The sequence below is a fragment of the Asterias amurensis genome, chromosome 3 (assembly GCF_032118995.1).
Source record: "Asterias amurensis chromosome 3, ASM3211899v1".
Lineage (NCBI taxonomy): Eukaryota > Metazoa > Echinodermata > Asteroidea > Forcipulatida > Asteriidae > Asterias > Asterias amurensis.
The window spans coordinates 11,717,088-11,731,364 of NC_092650.1; the positions used below are offsets into that span (position 1 = coordinate 11,717,088).

Here is a 14,277-nt window from a genome sequence, read left to right on the forward strand (position 1 = left end):
ATTCATTGTGTCTGCTTCCGGTGTAGTCCACTGTATGGACGAGGGTGCCATCTGCTTTTCTGGTGACTTGAACGTCAATGAAAGACATGGTGTTGTTCTTCTCTTGTTCCATGGTGAATTTGATCAGTGGCTGCTGGTTTTGTAGGTGTTGGAGGAACTGCCTTGCAGCTGGGTCAAACCTCAAAGAAATCATCAATATAGAAGAGCAGAGGCAAAGATCAACATTCTCGATGGAATCAAGTTGACAGTTGGAACAGAGTTCATACATTATAAGCAAATCCGCCAGGACCAGGGTTAGAGGATATCCAACGGCGACCCAGCTTGATAAAAATACACAGGTTATGAGAAGAATGTGAAGGGATCCACTTGTAGGCGTTGTTTGGTGATGAGACATGCTTCTTACTTGGGTATGTTGGGAAGAGAGAGACTGTGTCAAAACTGACAAAAATGTTAGATTGACTGAGGTGAATTTTCTTTAAAGTAAGTGATGTTGCATTTGATGTCTGTGATGGGTTTTCTGGGTAAGTGTCTGCCTAACCCTAACTATAAACTTAACCCTCACTCTCACCTTCACCTTAATCCTCACCCTAACCCTTTCATCCTTACCCTAAACGTTACTCTAACCCTGTACTCACTTTCAACACTTACAGGCACCGATTGACACTTGTGGATACCTACTGAGAAACCCCATACCATACTTTGAATGCAAAATCACCAACCATTTTTTGGTATCTTTTATTCAGTCTCTAAGCCATCAGAAAATCAGAAACCCACATACTGTCATCTTAAGCCCTCTGCATAATCCTGCCCTCGGATCTTTGGTCAACCCAAGATGGTTGTTTGTTTGGAGAGCTTGTCTGGAAACTAAGGGTCTGAAGATATAGGCTGGGAAGACCATGGTGATGGTTAGTTGACACAGCAGTGGACCAATGACAAGCTCTGGTGCATGGCTGTGTGGTTGTGTGTGGGAAGTGTGTAGCTGCAAAGTCAGTCCAGTGTACAATATGTAGGACATGGGTTCACAGGTGATGTAGTTGTGTGAAAGGCTGCTAGCGTCACGTTCTTGACATGTTTGAGATGGTTGACTCATTCTGCTACCTTGATGACATGATGGGTGCCATGGGAGCTATTCATCAGATGCACCATTGACATCTGGTATGAGGAGTGGATGGAAGAATTTCAGGGAGCTGGCCCCATTTTTACGTAAAAGGCGCCGTCCATGAAGATACAAGGCCAATTATACATGTACATTACCTGTGTCCAAAGCTGCATGGTGTCAGCAGCGAGACATGGCCCACAAGGGTGTGGCATATTCAGAAGATGGAACGAGCAGACATGAGAAAGGTAAGGGGGATGTGTGGGTGTCTCTGTCTGACAGGATGTAAAGTGAGGAGCTGAGGAGGAGAGTCAGAGTGGAGGGGATCGCGTCGTATAAGGAGGCACAGGCTGAGGTGGTTCGGTCATATGGAGAGAAAGGAGGATGCTAACTGGGTCAAGAGGTTTACCAACGTATACTGTGGGTTGGGCCACACCTGATGGCAGACAACGCAAGACATGGCAGAGCTTCATGTCCAGTGACATACAACTGTTTGACCTCAATGCAGGGGACCAGACGGACAGGGCCAAGTGGAGGACGACCATATAGGGAGGAAGCAGGCCAACCATAAACAGACCGAACACCGGCCTTAAAACTGACATGATGACTAAGGCCAGGTTGTTATCGTCCGATTGTAATACTGTTCAACTGCTACCAGTGTATGTTCAATGATTAAAACCATCTAAACCACTTGTAAGAACTATGGCTACTCTTAAAGGCAGTGTACACTATTGGTAATTACTCCAAATAATCATCATCATAAAACCTTTCTTGATTACAAGTAATGGGGACAGGTTGAGGGTATAAAACATTGTGAGAAACAGCTCCCTCTGAAGTGACGTAGTTTTCGAGAAAGAAGTAATTTTCCACAAATTTGATTTTGAGACCTCAAATTTAGAATTTCAGGTCTCGAAATCAACATCAAAAAGCACACAACTTCGTATGACAAAGGTGTTTTTTCTTTCACTATTATCTCACAAACTCAAGGACCGATTGAGCTCAAATTTTCACAGGTCTGTTATCTTATGCTGTGAAGGCTAGTCTTTGACAAATACCAATAGTGCCCACTGTTTTTAAGGCATGCTTCTGGTAGGCCTATAGGGATTGAGAGGTCTTTATACATCTGCCACACTGATGAGGCCATAGGGGTAATAATGCATATACATGAATTTCTACAAAGCCACGTTCATCCCCAGAGAAGGTGTAACACATTTGCCCCAGTTTTTCACTCCCTATATCAATGGTCTTTGGATATTGGTCTGAAGGTATTGATATCTTCTTTGGTCAACTCTGATATCCAAAATGCCCAAACCAGTTGCTATGAACAATTATTGACCTATGGCCCTTTGTGATTTCAATGAGTGTTTTGAGCAGATTATTAAATGAATGTTTTTGTCACAAACCAAAGATATTATCAATCCATATCATGTTGCTTATTGAGCAAAACAAGGTGTAGAAGATGCTGTCATTACTTTACTGCACAAACCATCTTGAAATTATACAGCGTCTTGTGCTACAGTTACCTTTTTGGCATCGGCAAATATAGGCTAAATTGTTGATGGATCAAGTGCATAGCATGTATGTAAGCCCTATTAGTTGTGGATTTGTCAATAATAATAGTAATAGTAATGAAACATTCCCCAACGGGCCTTACAGCAAAATGAAAAGCAATGAGAAAACAAAACTTAAAGTCAATTTCCGAATGAAATCCCACAACAAAATGTGAAAAATAGGCAAGTCCAGCTATTACCTAATTTAAACCATTGTCTGAAAATTTACTGTAAAACTATTTTAATTATTAAAAATTTAAAATTTTAAAGCCAAAGAGATAAATGGTATACGGTTTTGTTTAGCTGTTCGAAAGCAGGGCGTTTGTCGCAGTAATACTTACAGTTTTGGGGGTTTAACAAAAGAAAATGTACGATCCAATGACCTGCGTAGTACACTGGTTTGTGTTATAACATCTTAAAAGTAGATTGCATGGTCTGTTTTTTTCCTGTGTCATTAGAAACCAGAAAGGAAAATGACTGGGTAGATCTTAAAATGTTGGTTGAACAAGGCTAAGTGACTGGAGCTGGACTTGCAAGTCCTGCGTCTGTAAATTTGTCCTTGTTCAAACCCCATCTTTTTATTTATATGCACTTGCAGGTACTATTGAGAATGTGACAACAGATGTGCAGGAAGATGTGCAGGGAGGCATAGGGGCCTCATGCAATTGCTGCTTAAGAGACTCAAGCCCCTAAAGTGACATTTGATGTCATGAAGCTTTACTGTAGTGGAATCATTGCCATCATCCTGCAAGACACACAAGACAAGTTGCAGATAGAGACATGGCTTGAAAAGCACATAGGAGAATGAGATGTTCAAAAACGTCTTCAACTGTTTGTGTTCTGCTCAGATGTTGTCCAGCAATAAGAGACACTCAGGTAATACTGCTAAGAATTATCATTACAAAACATCATTAGTAGAAGATGAAACAATAATTGAAAAAGGCACAAGTCTAGGTAGTCGTGAGTCTAGGTAGTTACCCTCACAAGAATAGGTATAGAGGGAAATCTTGCTCAAAATCTCCCTTTTCCTCGGGGGTCACAGGCAGGCACATACCTTGCTATGCTTCATTTCTCTCATACAAAGAGGGACAGATGGTACTGGAAATCAAACCCAATATCTCAATTTTTCCCCCTGGGGATCAGAGGCAGGCACCTGCTTTGCTAAGGTTGTCCTCCTGGTGGAAGAGCCCATTATGAGTGCATGCTTATAATATTTATCTCTCATTGTGATTCTTATGCCTCTGTTTGTTCATCACAGAAATTTAAAATCACAACCTGCCCATTCAATTGAAGTTCTCATACTTTATTTCCAGATGTGGTTGAACTATACCAAGATGCATGACTTTACGGCTTCTTGTTTGATGGAAATCAAGCATTCTCAATGTTTGTGTCTAGGTCGAATCTACACTCAAGCTTGCAAGAAGAAGAATGGAATCAGGTCAGTACAGATTGCATCAATTTTGCAAATCTTTGCAAAGGCACTTTTTTTTTGTAACCACAGTGCCAAATGTTACTTCTTATGTTATCAAAAACAGCGTTGAAATTTGTAAATGATTCTGCATGAAGTCATGCAGCATCACTTTTTGTGTCCTTCCAAGAGGAATTGCCCATTTTCATTGTTTGGGTATACTTCAGTGATGTTTTTAGAATGGACCATGCAATTACTACCGAAAACACACTATCAAAGATCAAGTGTGTCAGAAAGACCAGAATGAAACCCACTAGAAACGTGTATATAAATACAGAAATGGTACTTTAAAAATGTAAAATATTAACAATATAGGAATAGACAAGATACCATCGCAACCCTGCAGTTTGCTCATAAGTAATAATAGGTAACAATTAAACATATATATAAAAATGCTCCCAAGCGCTTTACAACAATAAAAACTATCATTTAACCACAAAAAGCGAAATCATTAGAAGGTGAAAAATAACATTAAAAAAACCAAAGAAACAAGGGCAGGGGGATGCAAAGGGCTCGGGATGACAGTAGATAGTTAGGTAATCTTGCATATTTGTGGTGGGAATAGGGTTTCTTGGTAGGCGTCTGTTAGTGTTGGTCGAAAGAATGTCAGTCAATGGATTGATTGGTCTTGAGGTATAGCTTAGATGGTGGCATTAGTTTGCTTTGGTTGTGTCTTGGTAGCTTGTTTTTTTCTTCTTGCAGGATCAAGACGTGGACTTGAGTTAGGGTTAGAATTAGGTTCAGAGTTAGAGTTAGGGGTTGTGGTTGATTGTGGACTGTGGTCCTGTCCACCTCTTCTATCCTTGTCATTGAATGCAGAATCACCAAGCAGCTCTGATCTCTCCGTCGGGCTCAAGCCATCGCACACCCATATACTGTCAATTCAAGACTTCTGCATCCTCCTGCCCTTGTTTCTTTTAGTCAACCCAAGATACACAATCCTGATTTCCCTTCCGCCCATCAAGAGATATTTATAGATAAATAAATAATTGAATAACAAGAGATATTTATAGGTAAATAATTGAATGAATAGATAAATAAATAAATAAATAAATAAATAAACATTTAAATAACTAGATTAATAAATAAACAACCAAATAAATGAACAAATAATAAAAAGAATAAAGAAGTAAAAACAATTTTATGAGCAAACCGCTTGGTCCCTGTTGGATTTCCTCTGTACCTACTTTTACTCATATTTTAGTACGGTTCGAGAAATAAAATAGTTTGATTTCTTTGAGTTAAATTATGAGTAGTGTAAATTAATTGGAGAGGGCTTTGACTGTCAATACTGGGGTTGCGTCCATTCCCCTGGGACAGTCGAAGCTCTCAAAGGTTTGCACACATGACACTCCGTCGCCTGGCTCGCAGCCCTTCAACCGGCCTTGCAGCCTCCGGCAGCGGCACCAGCAGGTGGACCCACCGATCAAAGATTGGATGCTTCTCGCTCCCCCTCTTCGGTCAGCGTGAGTTGGTCAACCCAATCGAAGGTCAATCGCCTCTGGATCTCTGAAGTCCGAGGGCATCTCCCCTCCACACGACTTTGGGTACCAGGCCCGCACCAACCACGTCGATTCTTCCACGACGGTCGGTGACAGTCTCTAACGAGGTTATCGAACCCGGGCGGCACTCGCCCATGCCATAAGCTGTGGAGCACTAGCCATGGGGAAGAGGATTGATGGTGCAGTGATGTACCTGGGATTCCCCCGGAATACCCCACTCACAGGGCCCGCCCTCGTCTTCGGGTATCACCCGTTGATCGGGTATCCCTGTAACTGTGGCTTCCTCTGAGAGGGCCTCGGATTCGTCCGGGTATCAAACAAGAGGCAAAACCCGGAAAGAACCGTCATTTGTGGTCATCTGACGAGTCTTCACCTAATGCCCATAGGAAAAGTCAACGGGTAAGCAAACTGCTATTTCAGGATGAATTCTTGATGGCAATTCTGAATTAAGTGGCCTCAATATTCCAGGGCTGTACACCCAACCCGACCACTCCGGTCATGGTTGGGTGCACTCGGATCTGGGCGGCCTGCCATGCACAGTCAGCCGGGTTCTGGCCTCCCCTGCCAGCCACCGTCCCACAATCACAGCACAGGAGGTTGCATTGGGTGTTGTGGAACAGAGTGGTGTGCGGGCTCGCACAGGTGCACTGGCACAATCCCAGACGGGGATCAGCATACAACCTTCAGGGTCCTTTGTCTCCGATCGGGATGTAGAGCAACATGACTTAGGCACAGCTCTGCCGTTGGATGAACAGTCACTGAGTGTGCCTGACCTTCCCGTGTTGGGCAACTGGTCCCCAGAAGAGGACAAGTTGGGCTCAAGTGTTCAACGACTCTCAATTGCCAAGATTGAACTGCATCTTGTCCAGAGGGACATGGCCCGGGTGCTTGACCTTTCAGCTGAAAAAAACGGATGACTCTATGTGGAACGCGATCATTTGAAAGGAGGACAGGCCCTGCTCCGAGGAGCGGGAATATTTTCCCGGCTATGCCACTCGACCGCATATGTACTGATTGCATAGAGGGCATTATATCAGCTTCTTCTTGGATTGTTTACCCCAAGCGGGCCGATTCATATTATCGGTCCCCAGCCGGGGAATTTTGATAAATTCTTTTCGACCTAGGTCCTGCCGGACTCTGTTTCAGACAAACCTCCCCAAACTTCATTTTGTCGACAAAGCATGGGGGAAATTGGAGTAGGTAATCAAGAAAAAAGACTCGTCGTCCCACTTCGACCTGCGCACATCGTCCTTCTTGCTTCTCTTGTCCGGATACCTCACGCCTGCAGTGATGAGGATTCGGCAATGCAAGCTACAAGAGTCTCCACCCTAGCGACTATGACCCCTAGGGCGATGTCCAAGACGCATTGTTCCTTCCGTCTGTAGGGACACGCAACCGGCTTGATGTGCTCCCCCTAACGGGACGGGACCTCCGCACCAGTGACGAAGAAACACAAACAAGCCTCGTTAGTATTCCCTGCTGTGCCACAGAGACCTGCCAGTTGGGTTTCGTGGGAACCAAGGAGCAGCAATTACACACAGGCCCACCAAGGGCCAGCAGCAGGCCCAGTTGGGCCCACTTGCTGTATCCTGGGTTGTGGCGGAAGTGACTTCCCTGGCTCCAGGCCATCTTCCGTCGACGGACAGTAATGGGAACGGGAACGACAGCTGGTTTTTCACCAATCTACAGGCACGTGTCAGCGAGTCCAGGGCGCTCAAGAGGCAGTGCTGCCTCCACTACACTCTTCACAGTAAGGGAATGGGAGATTGGTTTTTACCAATCAAGAAGAGCGTGTCGGCGAGTCCAGGGCACTCTAGACGGCAATGCTGCCTCCACTGCACGCTGCACAGTTATGGGTACGAGAGCTGGGTTTTTACCAATCTACAAGAGCGGCAGTTCCATCAGGGACACTTTAGACGGCAGTGCTTCCTCCTTCGCATGCTGCTCCATATTGATGTAGTTGCAGCGTTGTCTTGATGTGGTAAAGTGGTGCTACAAGTTATCGAGGTGTTGATGGCACAGTGGGTTCAAGTGTTGTGAATGGCAGACTTGAAGTGTAGATAATGGAATGAAGGGTTGTATGGAAACCAGTCATTGTGTGTGCTTCCGCTGTAGTCTACTGTATGGACGAGGGTGCCATCTGCTACTCTGGTGACTTGAACATCTAGGAAAGACATGGTGTTGATCTTCTCTTGTTCCGTGGTGAGTTTGATCCGTGGCTGCTGGTTTTTTAAAGTGTTGGAGGAACTGCCTTGCAGCCGAGTCCAGGTGTCACAGGAGATCCAACAGGGGGTATGTTGGGAAGAGAGAGACTGTGTCAAAACTGACAAAAATGTTAGATTGACTGAGGTGAATTTTCTTTTATTTATCTGTGATGGGTTTTCTAGGTAGGTGTCTGCCTAACCCTAACTGTAAAGCTAACCCTCACTCTCACCTTCACCTTAATCCTCACCCTAACCTTTAAACCCTTACCCTAAACGTTACTCTAACCCTAACTCACTTACAACACTTATAGGCACCGACTGACACTTGTGGATACTTATCCAGAAACCCCATACCATTCTTTGAATGCAAAATCACCAACCAGTGTTTGGTATCTTTTATTCAGTCTCTAAGCCATCAGAAAATCAGAAACCCACATACTGTCATCTTAAGCCCTCTGCATCATCATGCCCTAGGATCTTTGGTCAACCCAAGATGATGATGGTTTGTTTTCTCTTCATTTTTTATCAAAGTGCCTAATGTTTGCTGTTTTGGTAACAGAACGGATGCTTGACAAATGCTATGGAAATGTGCAAGGAGTGTATTAAACTATCATCAAGCAGAGACAAAAGAGTACTTACACTAACAGGCAAAGATTGCAGCATGGAGAGCTTGTCTGGAAACTAAGGGTCTGAAGATAAAGGCTGGGGAGACCATAGTGATGGTTAGTTGAATCATCAATGGACCAATGACGACCTCTGGTACATAGCTATGTGGTGTGTGTGGGAAGGGTGTAGCTGCAAAGTCAGTCCAGTGTACAATTTGTAGGACATGGGTTCACAGGTGATGGAGTTGCGCGAAAGGTAGTCTTTAGGCTGCTAGCATCACGTTCTTGACATGTTTGAGATGGTTGAGTCGTTCTGCTACCTTGATGACATGATGGGGGCCGAGGATTCAGATGCAGCATTAACATCCGGTGTGAGGAGTGGATGGAAGAAGTTCAGGGAGCTGGCCCCATTTTTTACATAAAAGGGGCCGTCCCTGAAGGGCAAGGTAAACACCACCTGTGTGCAAAGCTGCACGGTGTCAGCTGCGAGACATGGCCCACAAGGGTGTGGCACATTCAGCAGATGGAGCGAGCAGAGCTGAGAATGATTAGGTGGGTGTGTGGGGTGTCTCTGTCTGACGGGCTGTCAAGTGTGGAGCTGAGGCGGAGGGTAGAGTGGAGGGGATCGGCTTTTTGGTTGCACCGTGTGTAATACTTGTACCCCACAGGGACTGTTATATTTATTTCCAATGATTTTAAATGTATTGCGGCTGTAAAATATGTCGATGATACTTCTCTTGCTGGATTCATTTAAAGCAATTAAGTCAATGCTTTCGGAAAGCTTCTTGAGCGAAATGTTTTTAGCGGAAATGCTATTTTAACTTGTTAATAATGCGTTTGTTCACCATTTAAATGTAATGTTGATATGTGTAAACTTGAAGGTTTTGACAAACTAAAAACACTTCTGCTGTTGACGGGCGCCTCAAAATGACAAGATGCTTTGACATCGTGTGTGGGAGTTTTCTTTGATATACCTCCATGCTGCAACAAATCGGCTATACGAATTGGAGCTCCCAACTATGACATAACATGAGTAATTACGCAACAGAACTTTTTACGAATCTTTCAGAAAAGCGCTGGATGGGTATTCGAAATGATTAGGTTTTTGTTTTTACAATTTAAATCTATATAGTCATATGACTTGATTGAAAATAGTCTTTAGGGAAAGGTCTTTAAAGGGAATGAACACTATTGGTATTGGTAACAGTGTTTTCACTTGGTGTATCTCAACATATGCATAAAATAACAAACCTGTAAAAATTTGAGCTCAATTGGTCATCGGACTTGGGAGAAAATGATGAAAGAAAATACACCCTTGTTGAACGAATTTGTGTGCTTTCAGATAGGAATAAAAGGCTTCTAGCTAGAAGTCTTTTATTATTTTAGTGAGAAATTACCTCTATTTCAAAATCTATGCTACTTCATAGGGAGTTGTTTCTAACAATGGTCTATACTGTCAACAGCTCTCCAATGCTCGTTACCAAGTCAGTCTTAAGTCTATATTTGTTTTGAGTAATTACCAAACGTGTACCTTCCCTTAAAGGACAATGTGAATAATTTTGTTACATGGTGCATTGACAACTACCTTACCCTCTCAATGCGGCGAAATATAAGGAAATCATTGAACTAAATAGAAAAAAAGAGAAGCAAACACAAGACTTTACAAATAATGATTGCTAATGGTGTTGTGTCAGAATGCAATACCTGGGTGTTTATTGATGATAAACTCAACTGGAAATGTAGGTCTTAGAAATTCAGTGCTAAATACAATCAACGGCTGTATTTCTTTTAGGCGCATTAAATCTTTCAATGTAGATAGGGATCAGTTATATCAAGAAGTTATTCGATCTGTTTTATCCTTCTTAACATAATGTTAACATCATAAAATCAAATGTATTATCAAATCTGCTAGCAGGTTGCATGGTCTATTTTATTCTTGTTTCATCCTGTTTTGTACACTTTATTTTACTTATCAAGTAAGAAACCACAAAAGAAACTGATTAGGGCAGATCTTTAAAAGTTTGGTTGAACAAAGAAATATTGACTGGTGCTGGACTTGCAAGTCCTGCTCCCGTAAATTTTCCTTGTTCAAACCCAATTTCTTGTTTTCATATGTTCTTGCAGGAATCGTTGAGAACATCCATGAGATTTGTGGAATCTGCAATGGCTGCTGAAGAAGAGACTCAAGCCCATAAAGTGCCATTTGATGCCAAACATTACTGTAGTGAAATCCTTAATTGCCATCATCCTGCCCTGCAAGACTCACAAGGTAAGTCAAGTTTTTGTTATTCTGTATTCAAAAACTAGTAAATACAACAGTACCACTTACTAAAAAGGTTTTACTGAACTTTTGTATTGGAGGTTGACGTTCAGAATTTAAAACAGTTTATTATAATGATTTTGTTGTGGTTTGTGTGGCCAAGTTTGTGTGTCTGCCTTGTGCACACAGCTTTATGGCATTTGCCAACCATTAGGCCTATGTCTGCCTTTCATTAAAAAGGCAAATTGCCTTCAATACCCAAATTGTTTCCAGTGGTGTATGATTTCACTGCGCAGTGGTTTTCGTAAAACCGCAAGTGTCAGCTGCAAGGAAAACTGCTGCATGATGCAGTTCGAAATTCTACAGAGATACGGTATATCTTTGGTTTTTTAATATCCCTGTCAAAATATACTTCCGTAAAACCATTTGGCACTTCCTTGAACTGTTTTCATGATACGTGTACTTTTTAAGCTGCCTCTAAACTACGGTCATGACACATTGACGGGCCAGACTATGACATTAGTATTACAATGTAGTCAAGCGAAGCTTCCCACGGTCTCCTCTCACGTTGTGGTTTACATATACATGCATGTACGTACATGGACAATGTACATGTTACCGGTATTTCAGCAGTAGTCCCTAACGAACCACGATCGACTTCAGAGTAAGTGAGATCTAATAATTACGGTCCTAATTGAACATTGTAAACCATTTATTCCAAACATTCTTTTTGAGTTATTACTTATAAAAATAGGACTATTATTTTCTCAGTTCATAGGCCTAATTGTTTGTTGATGAATTCCGACCTGGGCCCTGGGTGTATCAAATTGTACAATCAATTGTAAGATGCACAACTTGACCCCCGGGGAGGGTGCGTCAAGTCTGCGTCTTTACTCTCAATAAAGTGATGGTGGGTACATCAAAATCTGATAGTTGTCAGTCAAAAAATCTTTAAGATGTGCGTCGAGGTACGCCATAGTCCGTCGATGTTTTTTGTTTATTTGGTGGAGAATCAAATAATGAAGCCAACTTTCCCTTCCTGCCTTCGTATGATGTTGGTATTTGCAGACATTTCAACCTTTCAATGCCACAACCTGTATTTTGCTCGATCTAATTAGCCTCTATTGGATTGCAATCAATTATTTTGCAGCAAAACACGCATCCGCTGTCGCTCATCGGTCGAGCACAGTCAACAAATTTGGGCAACAATTTTTTGCGCAATTTATAACTTGCGCTATGCAGAACAGGCAGTTCCAATTGTGTATCGAGCAATTTGAAGATTGTGCACCATCGTGTACACACGTGCACGATGTGCTTTGAATTGCGGTTTTTAGGGCCCCTCTCAGTCTTCTGTGCGTTTTAATATCTAGTGCGCTGGGTCCAGCTCGTCTCGAAAATCGAGCAGTACCACCTCGAACACCTCAAATGGTGCATGCACTTGCAAAACCGCGAAACTCGCTCTCGTAGCTGTATGGTTGAATTACTTTGTATGCACTGCGCCTGCGTAGTTCATAGAGACTTTATGTGCATCAGTAATGTGCGTTGTTTTCCGCGGTTGGTTAGTCAAAAAATTGTTCGGAGGACCGTCCAAATCTGCAAAAAGTGTGTCATTTTTTTTTAATCAGTGTGGGTCTTTGGACTCACAAATCCGACTCGCATGTGGACAGTGACGCACCCTCCCTGGGGTCAAGTAGTGCGTCATACAATTGATAGGTGTATTAGTATTACTCTTCATGGGGATTAAACATTGTTTACTTTCCTAAGTACAACACCCCAGCTTCTAAAGTTGATTTATGTATTTTTAATCAAATAAATGGTATTAAGAATAATGAAGTGGATTGATGCATGCATGTCCGCCCCTCTAGAATAATAGTTCAAATTAATGCCTCCACACAAAGAGTGGAGCAGGTCCATTTTGTGTATGCCTAATGCAAAGAGCAACGCAAGTTGCAGTGTCAACTAACCGCGTATGATACCTCAACTGTAGCCTTGCTCAAGGCAGTCGCATAATTCGCTCCGAAAAGACGCCGCTGTAAACCAACCGGTATATATACCGGTTGGTTTACAGCGGCGTCTGTACTGTGCGTGGTGCGTGTAATCACACCGGTGTGAAGTTACATCGTATTTGATTGGACTAAAGTTTGATGTTTTCACTGTTTGCCCCTGTGTTACGACAATATTAAACAATCACATTTTTTTACAGGACTCGTAGAAAAAATACTGAGTAAACAGTGCTGAGTAAACGGTGTACAGCGAAAATTTGTAATTTGTAATTTTAAGGCGATGCAAATTTAACATCTTGAAGCATCACAGACCTTGCTGCTAAACTTAGGATTAGAACTACCTTGAGCTACCAGGCAATCTTGGTAGTCGAGTTGGTAAGACACTGCTCTAGAGTTTCAAAGATCCCACTAAAGTTTTTATGCCTGGACTCGGAAACACTTGGACTAGCAGGCTCCAACCTTTCAACCTCAATAGTCAGCGAGGCATTGTTGGCTTCAATCTTTGCATAATTAGAAAGTTAAACTTACTATCTGCTTACCACGTATGAGTCCATCCAAGTTTCTTGCTAACAAAACAGTTATACTGGCAGTGTAATCCAAAATATACGTAAGTTTGAGTTCAATGGGTCATCTGGGTCCTGAGAAAACAGTGAAAAACCGCTGAAATGTATTCAGCATTCATGCCTGCAAGGGTTAAATTTTTTAGCAGCATTGATTTCAGTCATTTTGCTTTCCATTGTTGACTACTTGCAGCTGCAGTGCAAGGTACCTCCATGTTTTGTGCAAGGGGAACGTCAACACCAAAACCTCATGCATTATGTGCCCATTTGAAATTCTGGATGTAGAGAAGAAGTGTAGGTTACAGTGCATTTCATTACTCACAGTCTTTGATTTCACATGTAGCACATAATGAGGTAGGTATTATAGCCAATCTGAACTTCAAAAAAATATTTCTGTCAATGTGGAATACTGTTTGAGTACTTTCTTACATCCTGAAATGTTGGTGTTTTCTTTGCAGGTCTACGAGAGACATGACCTGAAAAGCTCATAATAGAATGAGCTCATAGTGTTTGAGTTCTGCTCAGATGTTGTCTGGCCACAAGGGATGTTAAGGTAAAACTGCTTTGAATTATCATGAAAACTAACCATTAGTGAAATATTAGAACAAAATTATGAAAAGGCATCAGTTTAGACGGACATGAGTACAGATGCAACAGGAGAATACATACTTAAGTGTTGGTTAGCGTGTTCTGCTGTATTGTCACCATGAATTGTATCATATGCTTATAGAGTGACAGCGAATACAAAACAGTGTACTCAAAATGTTTTGCCCCTCACATTTACATGACTACACTGTTCTTTGTACTCTCACTGAGCGTTACTCTCTCGTCCAGGAAATACAATTGCACAAATTCTCACTGTCTTTTAAAATCCTTGCATTTCAGTAATGGTTGCCTTGCGGTTGGTAATCGATGGTATCTGCAGACAACACTGGTTCACAATGACCATTGGCCCATGTACAAAAAGCGTAATTTTAACATTACTAAAGAATGATCCACACAGATTTATCTTGGCCCTAAATTGTGTTT

The 14,277-nt window shown here is 42.2% G+C and overlaps 1 long non-coding RNA gene across 1 annotated transcript; it reads left to right on the forward strand.

Annotated features, from left to right (window-relative positions):
* Positions 1–3,962: 3,962 nt before the first annotated feature.
* Positions 3,963–13,730, forward strand: LOC139935450 (uncharacterized). The gene is made up of 3 exons (XR_011785812.1): positions 3,963–4,084; positions 10,550–10,694; positions 13,707–13,730. It is a non-coding gene; the product is annotated as an uncharacterized lncRNA (long non-coding RNA).
* The last annotated feature ends 547 nt before the right edge of the window (positions 13,731–14,277 follow it).